We start from the raw sequence: 13,991 nt of genomic DNA, 5'->3' as shown, positions 1-13,991 counted from the left end.
AGGGGAAACCGATGGCAAAGACCTTTCTACCCTAACATGAACATGCCTCACTTTCAAGCATACATGCCACCATATGGGGGATGGATGAAACCATATAATTATGGCATGCAACAAATGCCACAACTGGGCAATGAACAACACCCAGGACAACAAATACAACAACAACAACAACAACCGCCTTTTTTAGGCAGGGGCCAAAATCAATTCAGAGGAAGAAAGAAAACCATAGTCTGGCAAGACCAGCAGAGGAACGTACAAACGAGAAGCATGTCGTCTGCCCAACCGAGCACGAGCAAAACAAACACTCACTAATAATCAACATTGCTAATATAGACTTAACAGAAGACCAAAAGAAAGTCCTGGAAAAAGGGCTTGGATTTGTCCCCACACCACCAATAGACAACTTTAAGCTCAAGTGTGAATTAGCAGAATTTTGTCGCACCTTGAAACTCAAGGCATTTTTCGCGGACAAACCTTCTTTGCCATCTGAAGGAGACACTAATCTTAGAAGGAAATCTACCTTCAACCCCCCAGCAGGCAGTATACCATCGGAAATCCACACTTTCGAGCAAGCACTACTCAAAGGCATAGATGAAATAACAACCAAAAAGAAACAACATTTTCAAAACTTGAGCAAAAAAGAACGACAGGCCTTAAAAACTCTTGAATCAAATGCCAATATTGTCTTCAAACCTGCGGACAAGGGGGGAGGCATTGTGATCCTCAGTAAAGAGGGTTACAACTTACAATGCCTCTCCCTCCTATCAGACACCAAGTATTACAAGAAAATCGATGAGGATCCCACAGAGAGACTTCGGAACACAATCAACATAATGGTCCATGAAGCAGAAACCAACAGGTGGATAACAGGGAAGGAAGCTGACTACCTGTGCACTAAAGAACCCAAAATCCCTTCCTTTTATTCCTTACCCAAGACTCATGAAAATAAATTACCTCCACCTGGACGCCCAATTGTGGCAGGCATAGGATCATTGCTTGAACCTCTGTCTAAATTCGCAGATGAATTCCTGAAACCTCTAGTGCAGAAGACACCAACCTATCTCAAAGACACACGAGACCTTCTAGTGCAAATCAAGGACATACCTTTCGATCAAAACACCATGCTTCTAGTAGGCCTTGACGTGGAGTCACTGTACACCAGCCTACCTCAAGACGATACCCTGCAAATGCTGGAAGATGTCCTTCACAATGAAGAATGGAACCACCACACACCAAGACATTTTGTCTTACAGTGTTGCCAGCTAGCACTCAAAGAAAATTTCTTTGAATACAACGGAGTGTTATATTTACAAAATCATGGAACTTCGATGGGCAGTGCCTTCGCCCCTTCGGTGGCTGGACTGTACGTTAGCCATTTTGAACAACAACACGTACTAAATGAGGTAAACCCGTACTCTTCCAGTATCCTATACTGGAAGAGATACATTGATGACATCCTCCTTATTTGGGATATCAAACTTGACCTGGAACTCTTCTTGAGGTGGCTTAATGAAAGGGACCCTTGGCTAAAATTCACACACATGGCCAACAACACATCCATTGACTTCCTTGACCTCACAATTTTTGCGGAAGACAATCAACTCAAAACCAAAACGTATACCAAACCCACTGCTAAAAACAGTCTACTGTCTTATAAGAGTCACCATCCGAAACCACTGAGGGACAATTTGCCCTATAGTCAGTTTTTACGTTTGAAACGGAACTGTACCAAGACAGATGACTATAAAGCTCAAGCTAAGGATCTATGCACCAAATTAAAACAAAGAGACTACACGCAAAGTACCATTCAGAAATGCATGAAACGTGCGAACCATCAACCTAGAGAATGTCTCCTACAAACATACCCAAAAGACCCCATACCGGATCTTATGACCTGTGTAACCACATTTTGTCCATCTACCTATGAGGTCCAAAAACTGGTCAATAAGAATTGGAAAATCCTCAATACTGGGAAATTTAATTGGCCCAAACCACGTTTCGCAAACAGAAGAACTAAAAACTTGCGAGATACATTGGTTCATACACGACCACGACAAATACATAACCAAGAAACTATCAGAAACATTTCCATGTCCCCAGTCAGTGGTCATTACCCATGCGGAAATTGTACAGCTTGCCAATATACCACCCACTCTAAACAATTACAACTGTTAGAGACTCTAGTTTGGACCCAAAAACAACACACAAACTGTAACTCCTCCTATGTAATTTATATGGTCAACTGTCCATGTAATAAACTGTACATAGGAATGACGTGCCGGAAAGTTAAAATCAGAATAGGGGAACATCGGAGCAATATTCGCCTAAAAAAGACTACAACAAAACTGTGTGCCCATTATTTGGAGAAGGGACACTCTTGCAATGACATCAGATGGACTGTCATCGAAATGCTTACGGAAAAAAACCCCAACGCAGAGAGAATTCTGTATGAAAAAGAACAAAGGTGGGTGGACCGTTTGAAAACTAATGTCACAGGCATGAATGACAACGTCCCCTGGCACCAGTTTGCAGTCCACTGAATGTATACTGCGTAACCATCAATCTGATCACTATGAGGTCATCATAACTCCGACATCGGTTTTATTTAATCCATAAAATTCAACCATGTCTGGTACCCCATGCACCTTTTGAGTGAAAGCTTGTACTTTGAGCTTTTCAACATATTGTAAAACAGATTGCAACTCACCTAGCCACTAACATATTAATTAGCTCTGTTTTTTCACTATTACTGACTGTCGCCGTTTTGCTTCCACAAACGAGCATTACTTTTGTTTACACCAACGAGTATTACATTGTTCTGGTTTCCGTGCAATACCCAATAAAGTTGTGCTTTCAAAAAAACTCTGTCAAAAACGCTCTCCCGGACACCAGCTAGGCATCTGGGGGCAGAGTCAGCACAAGCGGCGTAGGATCCCATACACGCGGGTAATGGCGGAACTTATTAGTCAGGGAAGCATCTTCTTCCCTCGAGGTAAGGTCATTCTGACCTTTGTTTACCTCTTTCTCTCAGCTCTGGGCCTCCCCGAGGATAACAAAAGACTCCACAATCGGGGGTAAGTCTTAAACAAGACCCATTGTCGAGGGACCTCTTTTCAACGTTTTATTGCGCTGTTTTTAAAAATCACGAAGGGGTCTGCCGTTCCGCGTTTTCCTTCTCAAGCGCTAATCTGCTTAAAGATTTTCAATATAATTACCCTTATTCGTTCTCTGAAATAGATATTTGGAGTATTGTGTATTCTTATCGAGATTTTGACCGAGTGACTAGAACTATTTAGGTCCTAATGCTCGATTAATCCTTACATGATGTTGATAACCCACAGCTATGTTTGAGTCACATCCTGCTGCTTACCAACACAACGCAGTATCTTCTTGCTCACTTTCGCCTCCCTCTTTCCTCTATCCTACCAGGTGACACTCCACTGTTTTGTATAGTCACGCTATTTTTGCTAAACATGCATCTATCTAGTAGTTTTGACTAGTGCTCACTACTGTGCCGTCCCCTACTCCTGTAATACTGTGAGAATGTAGGTTAATTATCCCTGCACAACATATTTGTGTGTATTTTCTTTTTCAGGTTAATAAGACTTGAGTGGCTAATGTTGACCCTCACTACTTCCATTGAACACCACACAAAAAGTGTGAGTAGACTCTTTATGTTTGTTTGTCCTTCTGTCCTGATGAAAGCCCCATAGACTACGTTGAGCCGAAGGGGGCTGAAACATGTCGACATTTTTTGCAAATTCGCACTACTAGATCCAGTAACTCGATCTAGGATAAGTACCCACTTAATTTTAATATAAGATCTCCACCACTTCATTAAAATCCTTCAGGTGTAGACCTTATTTTTAACAGTTTTTTCACCTTTTTTTGCACTGGTCTCTCCCTTTTTTCATCTCTGGACACTGCAACCTAGACCAGAGGAGCCTCTGGATGAGGCAGGCACCCACACTCTCTATGGTATCCGATGATAACTGCCGAAAAACCACAATGTAGGGGCGGATGAACGATATATACCGCAACACCTTTATACATTGGGTCTTTTGAGGATACCATAGTTTTTCTAACCAATGGTCTAGAATTGTCACAAGTGTCCATTTTTCCACTTGATTAACCTTGATACTTACCCGGGGAAATAAATGGACATGTATTCCTCCTCCCCATTCTGATTACACTTCCCAATCCAAAACATCCACTCCTACACCCTAGAGATCCATGGACAAGTCCAGTACATATAAATTGTCTTAAACACCCAGAAAAAAAGGCATCTCCCCTCCCCATTTCTGACTCATCCCTTAAAAAATGTAGGATCCCTAAATTTGTTAAGGCCACCCATCCCAAGCTCCAACTGCCCATCCCACTACAGCTGCACCCCCTCACAATCAGAGCCAACCACTGCAGTGGAGCCCCATGCACCACCATCAGACCGTGCCACTGTAGTGGACCCTGACAACCCTCCTGCTCCCATCCCTCCCAAAACACAACGCAGTCCCCAAAGGTATGTGCCCTTTGGTGCCTGGAATGCCCCCACTATGCCCCTCTCAGGGAAGGTGTCCCATTGCAGGAATTGTGCAGGCAAGAACATATGGGCCTGATGATCAAAGCTCATCTAGACAATGAACAGTGAAGGACTGTCTAATGGCCTTTTGCCATTATTAAATACATTATTTTGATGCTGAATAAAGCAAGTTTTATTTTTGATTAAAAACATTTGTGTCCAACATCTTGTTTCAGAGCTAACTGTATAAGAAGTGGAATTGGTTGTTTATACATACAATGATGTTAGTGTGGCATGGATTGCATATGTTACATGGACTTTGGGCACTTTGACAGGTTGTATTTTAAAATGTGGTGTCTGCATTTCATGGTTTTGGATCAGAGTGTGAAATTAAGTTACAAACCTTTGCATTTATTGAGCACACTCACAGATAGGTAATGCGTTCAGTTGTCTATATATCGCAAGTGTCTCAATGAGCAATAGTGTTGGAGAAGCATGCTGAAAATGTTTGTGATGTGCATATAGGCACCTGTCTCATCTATTCAGCTGGATACATATGGCTGTTCCTGCATGGCTGTGACTTAGCACACACCCATGTACACAAATTGATTTCAATAGAATGTTATTTGGCTTTTAGGCAGTGAATCAATGTCTGTGTCATCTGCAGATCTTGTAGAATAGTGGCAAGGTTAATCTTGCTTAATGTGTGATGCCACTGTGGTCAAAAAGCATTCTTGGCTGTGAACACATCTTGTGCATTTACTGAGCACATGGTGAGTGTAACCTGAGCAGTGCTGTCACAGTCTTCCAACCATCTGCTACTACCTGACTCAAATATTTGCACGTAGGCACGTTTTTTTTTCTTCTTTATAATCTGTTGATCACTAATTTAGCTGATGTTCATGCCATCCTGCTTTTGGTATTTGAAATTGCAAATATGTTGTGTATGCATCATCCCAGCTTGGATTGCATTTAGCATTCACACACAAGTCATAGTTGAGCATATACATTGTGTGTCACATGTATTTTGAGAATGACTGACAAGGGTGTTAATATGAGCTACATTGATGGTGTTCCATTTCAAACCAAGATGTATTATGAGTGCTGTGATGTCAATTGACTTGGAAGGTGGTAAATGTGGTGAGGCATGTATACAGTGAGTGCATAGAAAGGATGTGTGTCTGTTTGCTGTGCAGATACTCCCTGATCTTGAGTCTCCGCTGTGCTATTAGTTGCCACACATGTGAGGATGTGGTGATGGAAATATGTGTTTTTTGATAGTGCCGCTCGTAGTTGCAGGAGGCAGAGCAGAACATTGCAGGAGTTGTTCCCCATTTTTGGAAGGAGGCTGTGGGGTCAGGAAAGGCGGAGCTACCATCACCAGTGCAGCAGCGGGACTGCGAGTCCCAGGAGCAGAAGCGGCTGCTGATACGCTGCACCTGGAGACTCTTCCCGGCTGGCTGCGCCCCCCCCGCCCTGAGGACCGAATACCGCGACTCGCGGCCCCCACTCCGCGGGGGCCACTCGTAGTTGCAGGAGGCAGAGCAGAACATTGCAGGAGTTGTCCCCCATTTCTGGAAGGAGGCTGTGGGGTCAGGAAAGGCGGAGCTACCATCACCGGCGCAGCAGCGGGACTGCTAGTCCCAGGAGCAGAAGCGGCTGCTGACACGCCGCACCTGGAGACTCTTCCCGGCTGGCCACGCCCCCCCAGGCCAGCGGCTATAGAACTCCGCCCCTAGACACGCATGGTGGGACGCGCGCGGGGGGTTGCCGGGCTAAGCCCGGGCAAAGGGCGGGCCGTTTGAGGCCGTTAGAGGACGGTATAGACCCCTCTGACGCCTCTCCTTTTCCGCCTTCTATTACTATTTGGTTGCTGTCCTGAAGTCGGTTGTTTCATAATGGCCAGTAGAGAATATAGAAGCAAGGCTGCTCATGTGGTTTCAGGTACTATGGACAAATTTCTCTCTAAGGCAAATTCTGTGGTCAATAAGGGTCTTAATGTATTAGAAAAACAAATTGAGGAGGGTGCAGATAACTTGTCCTTGGCTTCTCCGGGCTCATCAATTAACGCCAGCACACCTCTACTGCTTGATGCTACCCATCTGTCACTTATGGATAGCATCAACCAGACCATAGAGTCAGTCCTACAACAACTAAGGACACCATCAACTTCGCACAGGGACAGAGACTCAATACGCTTGTCTGGGGTTGTAGAGCTCTCTCCAAATGCTGAGTTGGTACAGTCTGAGGCCCAGGAGGAGGGTCCTGTAGTAGTAATAACAGAACATAAGAGTAGTAGAGGGGATCTTGCATCCAAAAGGAAGAGGTCAAGGATGCCCAAAGGCGCTAAAAGGGCTAAAGTTGATCTAATAATGCCCACTCATGTAGATAATGCAGACAATGTGGGCTCTCCTGGTGTATCACCCACGAGAAATGAGATGGAAACACCTAGCACCCCATCTGCCTCCTCCTTACCTGTGCATACTGGGCCTTTCATCTTTGGCGGGGTCCCCTCTAACACCACAGAGCTCCTTATTAGCTCACTCACAGATATCTTTAAAAGTCTCTTGAATCCCCTGTCCGTCAAACTGGACTCAATAGAGGCCAGATTGATCGCCATAGAAAAACTGAGTATTAATAATGGTGCTGAATCTGGGTCAGGAGTAAATTTACAAGGGGCTCATGGGTCTAGTGCTGGGATCATTCATTCATCTACCACCATAACCACTCTGGCTCCAAATCCACCACTAGCCCAGTCAGGGGAACTTTCCAACAATAGCGCAGTACCTGTCCCCCAACCTGTACCAGTAGTATCCCAAATGATTAGGGCCCCGGTACCAGCTCCTAGGAGGTCAAAACAATCTGCTCCGCCAAATCTATCTAGTCAGGAGAGATCAACCAATGGGGCATCTAACGGTCCCAACCAGCCGGTTAGCCCTAACACCAGGCGTAAGGCAGTAAATTTGCCCCCTGAGGCGGCAGCCTACACCGTGATCCTGATGGGGGTACCAGAGCTTACCGGTGGCGTAACGGTACCGCAGGATTCCTTACACAACAAGGTAATCAGATGGCTAAATATCCATAGGCCACGTCCACCTAACCTAAAAGGAGAGGTTCTTATGGTCAGAAGGGTCCCATGGGTCGGGTTCACCTCTAAGAAATGTGTGGGGGACTGTATAATTGTTAGCTTCAATAGCCCACAGGTTGCCCCCTACATTTGTAACTGGCTTGGCAGCTCAGGCAATACCTCTATCGAATTGGTCCCTCTCTCATACTTTTATCCAAATGCACGTAATTCAACTTTGAGGAGGGACGATGGCTGGACTAGAGTGGGCTTTGCAGTGGATGGGTCACGATACAGGCCCAAGCATAATGTTTTCCCTGCTTATGGTAACTATATGCATCCCAACAGATTTTCCTGCCTCAATCATGTCGATTGACCACAAAAGGGTGCGTCCCCACAGGTAAATCAAAATATTGATAGTGAATGTGTAAGCCAGGGGACGGCGAGAGGTGTTTGTGAGATTACCACCCGAAAACTGGAAGCCCCCCTAAGGAGTAGTCCAATTCCTGATAGCCCCAGGGGCCAAGTAGCTACTTTACCCCAGAGTACACCGGGTACTAATTTAATATCTGTAGCCGTGTGTGCTCCGATTCCAACATTAGCTGCCCTAACTGTCCTGGAAACTGCTGATCCACCCATGGACAGTGCATCAGAAACATCTGATGGGGCAGGATTAAGGGCTCGTATTCAATGTTTGAAGGTCCTCTCATGGAACGTGGCGGGGATTGTAAACAAGGTACATACAACTGACTGGGATCTCCTAATAGGAGGCAGTGATATCTATCTCTTCCAGGAGACGTGGGCTAGGGAACCCCTGAGTAGAACGGGTTATGACATTTTTGAAATCCCGGCCAGGTGGAGCAGCAAGGGGAGGCCTTCGGGTGGTTTGGCGATTTGGGTAGCTAGCCACATTGGATGCTATGCGGAAAATATACCTACGTTTTCGCAGGACATCCAGTGTGTGCTGCTCAGGTAGCCTGGTCCATCAACTTTGGTGATTATTAATGTATATTCTCGCCCAGTTGGTGTGGCCATGGAATCATCCACTCTTGAAGACCTATCATCCTTTTTGGGCCAATTGTCAGGTGATTGTAAGATAGTGATGGGAGGAGATTTTAACTGCCACTTCGAACCCCTAAAAGGATTAAAGGAGGGCGCCCTCACTACTGAGGATGATTTTTGGGGAGTTCCACCATGCTTATCCCCCCACCCTAAATCCTGGTCCCCGCTCACGTGCAAATCATGTCCCTTACTTTAAATTTTGCAATAAGGGCCTGTAATGGACGCACTCCGTCCGACAGTCCATCACTGTGTACCTTCAATAGGAAGGACCATGAGTCGAGGCTGGATTATATTTTTATAGATATTGGCCTGTGGTCCAAAGTCCAGGACTTCAGGGTGGTACCTAGTGACCACAATGCGCTCCTATTGGAGATGAAACATCTTGCACCTGTCGCCGGGTCGTCAGCTTCTAACTCTAGCGATGACCCCGAGTACTTGTTTCTCACCTCAAATAGGCGCAGAGTAAAATGGGGGAAGCTGTTAAATGCGGAAGGTAGCATAAACAAAATATATGAAATAGCACTCCCCACGTTTAAAGAAGTGGACGAACTAATCGAACAACCTAGACCCCCAGATTATAACAAGAAATTAGCTCAAATTCATGCTGAACTAGTGGGAGGTCTTGCTGAGGTCTTCTATCCAGTGGCAGCAACACGTAGAAAAAAGAATAGAACCCCATCCTGGTACAACTCCTCATGTAAGAAGATTAAGACTGAGCTAATTGCCACAATTAAAGCAGGCTCAAATAAGGTTAAGGTCGCTGGACTTAGGCGGGACTATAACGCCGCCATGGCAACGGCAAGGTCGGAGTGGGATTGGAACCGATGGCACAACCTCTCTAATGCATTAGAAGTAAAAGAATCCAGAAAATGTTGGTCCCTGGTAAATACTGGTACAGGAGAAGCCAAAGCAGCAGTGGAGCCCAATATTGCCTCCTCTGTCTGGGAGGCCCACTTTGGCAAACTGTATCAAGATACCACCCCATTAGCTAATGATGCGGCCCTTGAGGCCTCACCGACCCCTGTAGCTGACCTGGAATTTACCCTTGGCGAGGTGGTCAGTGCAATAGAGAGACTGGCGATGGGGAAGGCCCCGGGTCTAGACAGACTACCTGGTGATCTTTTTAGGTACCACCCCGAGATCTGGGGCCCGTACCTCCTTATTCTTTTTAATGCCATCACAGGAGGTATGGAGATCCCCTGTACTTGGCTGGGGGCGGAGATTGTGCCTATTTATAAGAAGGGTTCTCCTCTGCTCCGAGCCAACTACAGGCCGATCAGTCTTATAGACGTCCCCCAAAAGCTATTTGCTTGCCTTCTGAACCACCTTTTAGATTGGATAGAGGCCAACGAAATTCTGTGTCCCCTCCAGGCTGGCTTCAGGAAAAACACGTCCACCATGGACCAGATTTTCCGCCTCGTCCTGCTGTACTGGAAAACGGTGAGGATTGAGGGGGGGAGGCTGTACATGGTGTTCGTGGACCTGAAGTCAGCTGTTCGACCTGATCCCACGTAAGAAACTGTGGGAGGTCCTGAAGAAGTTGGGGGTACCCACCCAATTACTAAATGCCATAATCAGGCTCCACGACAATAATTATGCGCAGGTCAGGTGCGGGAGGGATGGTGCCCTGTCATCAAGGTTCCCTGTTCATAGGGGGGTGAGGCAGGGTTGCGTCTTGGCCCCGACCCTGTTTTGCCTCTTTATCAACAGTGTCATATCCCATCTTGACAATGTCAGGGACAGTGACGCTCCATTCCTGGCAGGCAGGAGGGTGCCGGCTATCATGTTTGCCGACTACACCCTCCTGCTTTCCAAATCCCTGATGGGGATTCAACGGATTTTAGATGGATTTGGTCTTTTCTGTAGACAACATGGTCTAGAGATCAATACAGAAAAGACCAAATTCATGATATTTAATCCATCCACTAAAGCCAGACCTAACCCCACATTGGGTTTAGCCAGCCTTGAGAGGGTAACAACTTTTCTGTACTTGGGGGTAACACTACATGAAAATTTATCCTGGGACCCCCAGATAGTAAGATCCCCGCTTAAGTTGTCCCAGCTGTCGGGCGCAATTTTGAAGGTTGTAAACAGCTCAACCTTTAAGCCCATTAGCCCGGCAGTTGAAACATATAAAACCCAAGCCAAGGCGGCTGCAACCTATGGGAGCGAACTATGGGGGTACAAAGCAGGGCAAGAACTTGCAAGAGGGGAAAATAATTTCCTCAGACGCCTCCTGGCCCTCCCTCGAGGCACACCGCTCCTGCCCTTAAGATTAGACATGGGCCTCCCTTCTATTGCTGAGGAGCTCGAGTTAAAGCCATTGAGGTTCTGGCATAGGCTTTGGTCTACCAGCGAACTCGTTCACTACAGGCAAGACCTTATTCATGTCATGAACCTGAACCAATGCGATAGAATCCCCTGGCTTGCTTTTGTAAAAAACGAATTGTACTCCTTGAATTTGTCCAAGTTATGGGAGGACCCTGAACAAGGTTGCCGAAGGTTTTCCCGCAATAGACTGGTACAAACCCATAAGGAAAAAAGATTAGCACTGCGGTTGTCTGCACGAAACAGCGGCACTCTAACTGACTGTTTCTTGGAATCAAAAAATTCCTATGCATTTGAAAGATTTACGGATTTTATCTTTCCCATTTGATCGAGAAAATTGTTTATACAATGGAGGTTAGGCACTCAGCCCATCAAAACCTTCACTTGTAAATGGCTAAAGGGTAATGACAAAACTTGTCCATGCTGTAACATTCTTAAGGAAGATGAAATTCACATCATGTTTTTCTGCCCTGCTTATAATAGACCCAGAAAATATTGGCTGGTGCCGCTTTGCAGAAATTTGGGATTCAGGAGCTATCTGCATGTGTATAGAATACTGAAAACCAGTACTCTGTCCCATATCGTGTTTGCAGTTGCTAAATTTTTAATGGCTATGTGGCAGATAAGGAAAAAAAAATCCTTTAATGTGTGGACAATGTTATGAACTGTTCTTAAACCCCTCTTATGCCTTGATTATATGGGAAGTAATTGTATGAATTGAATGAAATGTGTTTTGTAACAGTTAAGCTTTTTTATTGTGTCTTTGTACTGCATCTTTTATGGTCTAAATGACCGAAATAAAGAATTTTTGGATTGGATAGTATCCATGATTTTTCAATGGATTGTTTGTGACATTGTTTCAGTGACAAATGTAGACAAAGCAGACTGAATTCTGCATGTATTTCATCCTCACAAGATGTGCACATATCTCCTGGATTCATGATGACTAAGTAACTTGTGTTTTTGATCCACAGATTTAGTCACCACCCCAGCATCCTAACCCGTGCTGACTGCTTATCTTACTCAATGAGCTGTGCACTGGCCACACCAACATTGTTTGTGGTTACTATGTCACGTGCCTCATGCATACTCATACTACTATACAGGACACAATCTGCACACTCAAAATGTGATTTTCATGGATTGAGGTGTTAGATGTATATTGTTTGTGAATGACATTTACAAAAGTGGTCCATGCCAATCGGTATTTGAGTTTGCTGGACCAGTCCCCATATTTATGTAGGCCCATGCTTCTTTCATAAACAAGATTGTTTAGACTATAGATATTCCCATGACAACAGTGACACAACCACTTCTGTGTTGTTGTTGTTGGAGACACTGAATGCAGTAGTGAGTGTCTGTGGACAAGTGTGTTATATGTGCTGATATCCTTTGTGCTTTACTGTACACAGATGCATCACAATGTCTTGCTTTTGTTAGTACATTGTCAAATGTTCTATTCCCCTAGAATTTAGCGTGCTGACTGTAACTACCAGATGATGAAATTCCATCAATCTACATACACGACATGCTATGGACCCATGTTCTGATTGTGATCACAATAATGCTCAGGGACTCTGAAAGGAATTGACACATAATCTGTGATCATCTCTTGGCCATGACATCTCTGTTTTTACTAGACAAAGGTTTGTTTAGTGAAATGAACGATGCTGCAGATCAAGGTTGTGGCATGTAGGTCAGACTTTCCAGTTGTGACTTCCCTTCCTGCAAGGACCCTACAGTGAACGCCAAATCCCTGCACCTGCCATGACCTTAAAGTGAAGTTTGTGTGTTCGACATGACACTACCTCTGTCAATGCATGCAAGGCAGTGGGCCATGGTGGTTCTGACACAAAGGCTTTCCCCCAGCCTCCATTTAAAGAACAGATGGTGATCCATGGAAATTGTGACCTAATGTTGCACTGTCCTGGTGTGGACAGTGTAAGATTGTGAGTCCATTGGTGTGGTCTTCGAAGGCCACATAAACATAGTCTGCAGGTGACCCTGGTGCACCTGCATCTCCACTCTACCCTTTCCTCAAAGTTGGCATTTACTTTAGCTGCAACAGTGTGTGAATACCTTTCATTGACAATAACTTGTGAGATTGTTTATGTGGACATTCCTGCAGCATGTAATCCACATGTACTGATAATAGATTTTTTTTATCAGAAGTTACATTGTTCATGTACATATTCCTTGCTTTATTTTCCACCCCAACCCCAAATATGCATCTTCATGTATAGCTGTAATTCACCCAAACACCAGATATGCATCTTCATGTATAAGGGTATTAACCCCAAACATCAGATATGCATCATCATGTATGGGAGTATTTAGCCCAAACGCCATCTATGCGGTGGTTATTTGTGACCACCCATATCGACTGTGCATTGCTATGGGTAGTTGCCACCCCCCATATTGACTGTACAATGCTGTGGGTAGATGCAACCCCCGTATTGACTGTACATTGCTGTGGGTATTAGCCACCCCCCTATTGAATCAACATTTCTGTGGGTATGTGCAACACCCCCATATTGACTATACATTGTTGTGGGTATTTGCCACCCCCATTTTGACTGTACATTGCTGTGGGTAGGTGCAACCCCCTTTATTGACTCTACATTGCTGTGGTTATTTTCCACCCCCTATTGAATGAAAATTGCTGTGGATACTTGACACCCCCCATATTGACAATACATTGCTTAGGGGAGTTACCACCCCTCATTTTGAATCAACATTGCTATGGTTAGTTGCCACCCCCCCATTGAATCAAGATTGCTGTGGGTATTTACCATCCCCCTATTGAATCAAAATTGCTGTATGGGTAGGTGTCAGACATACCTTCTGCAACAAACGCATCAGTTGCGATTGTAGTAGTGCTTGAAGAGGTAGAGTATGGGGATGACATACATAATCGGATTCATGGCTGTACGTCTCGTTCAGCAGGATTTGTGTTGTGGTGCGAATCGTTGCTGAAATACTCCCCTTCCGGCTGCTCTGACGTGTCGGATATAGCGACAG

Source organism: Lissotriton vulgaris, chromosome 3_1 (assembly GCF_964263255.1).
Source record: "Lissotriton vulgaris chromosome 3_1, aLisVul1.2, whole genome shotgun sequence".
NCBI lineage: Eukaryota > Metazoa > Chordata > Amphibia > Caudata > Salamandridae > Lissotriton > Lissotriton vulgaris.
Note: the sequence above shows the minus strand (reverse complement) of the source record.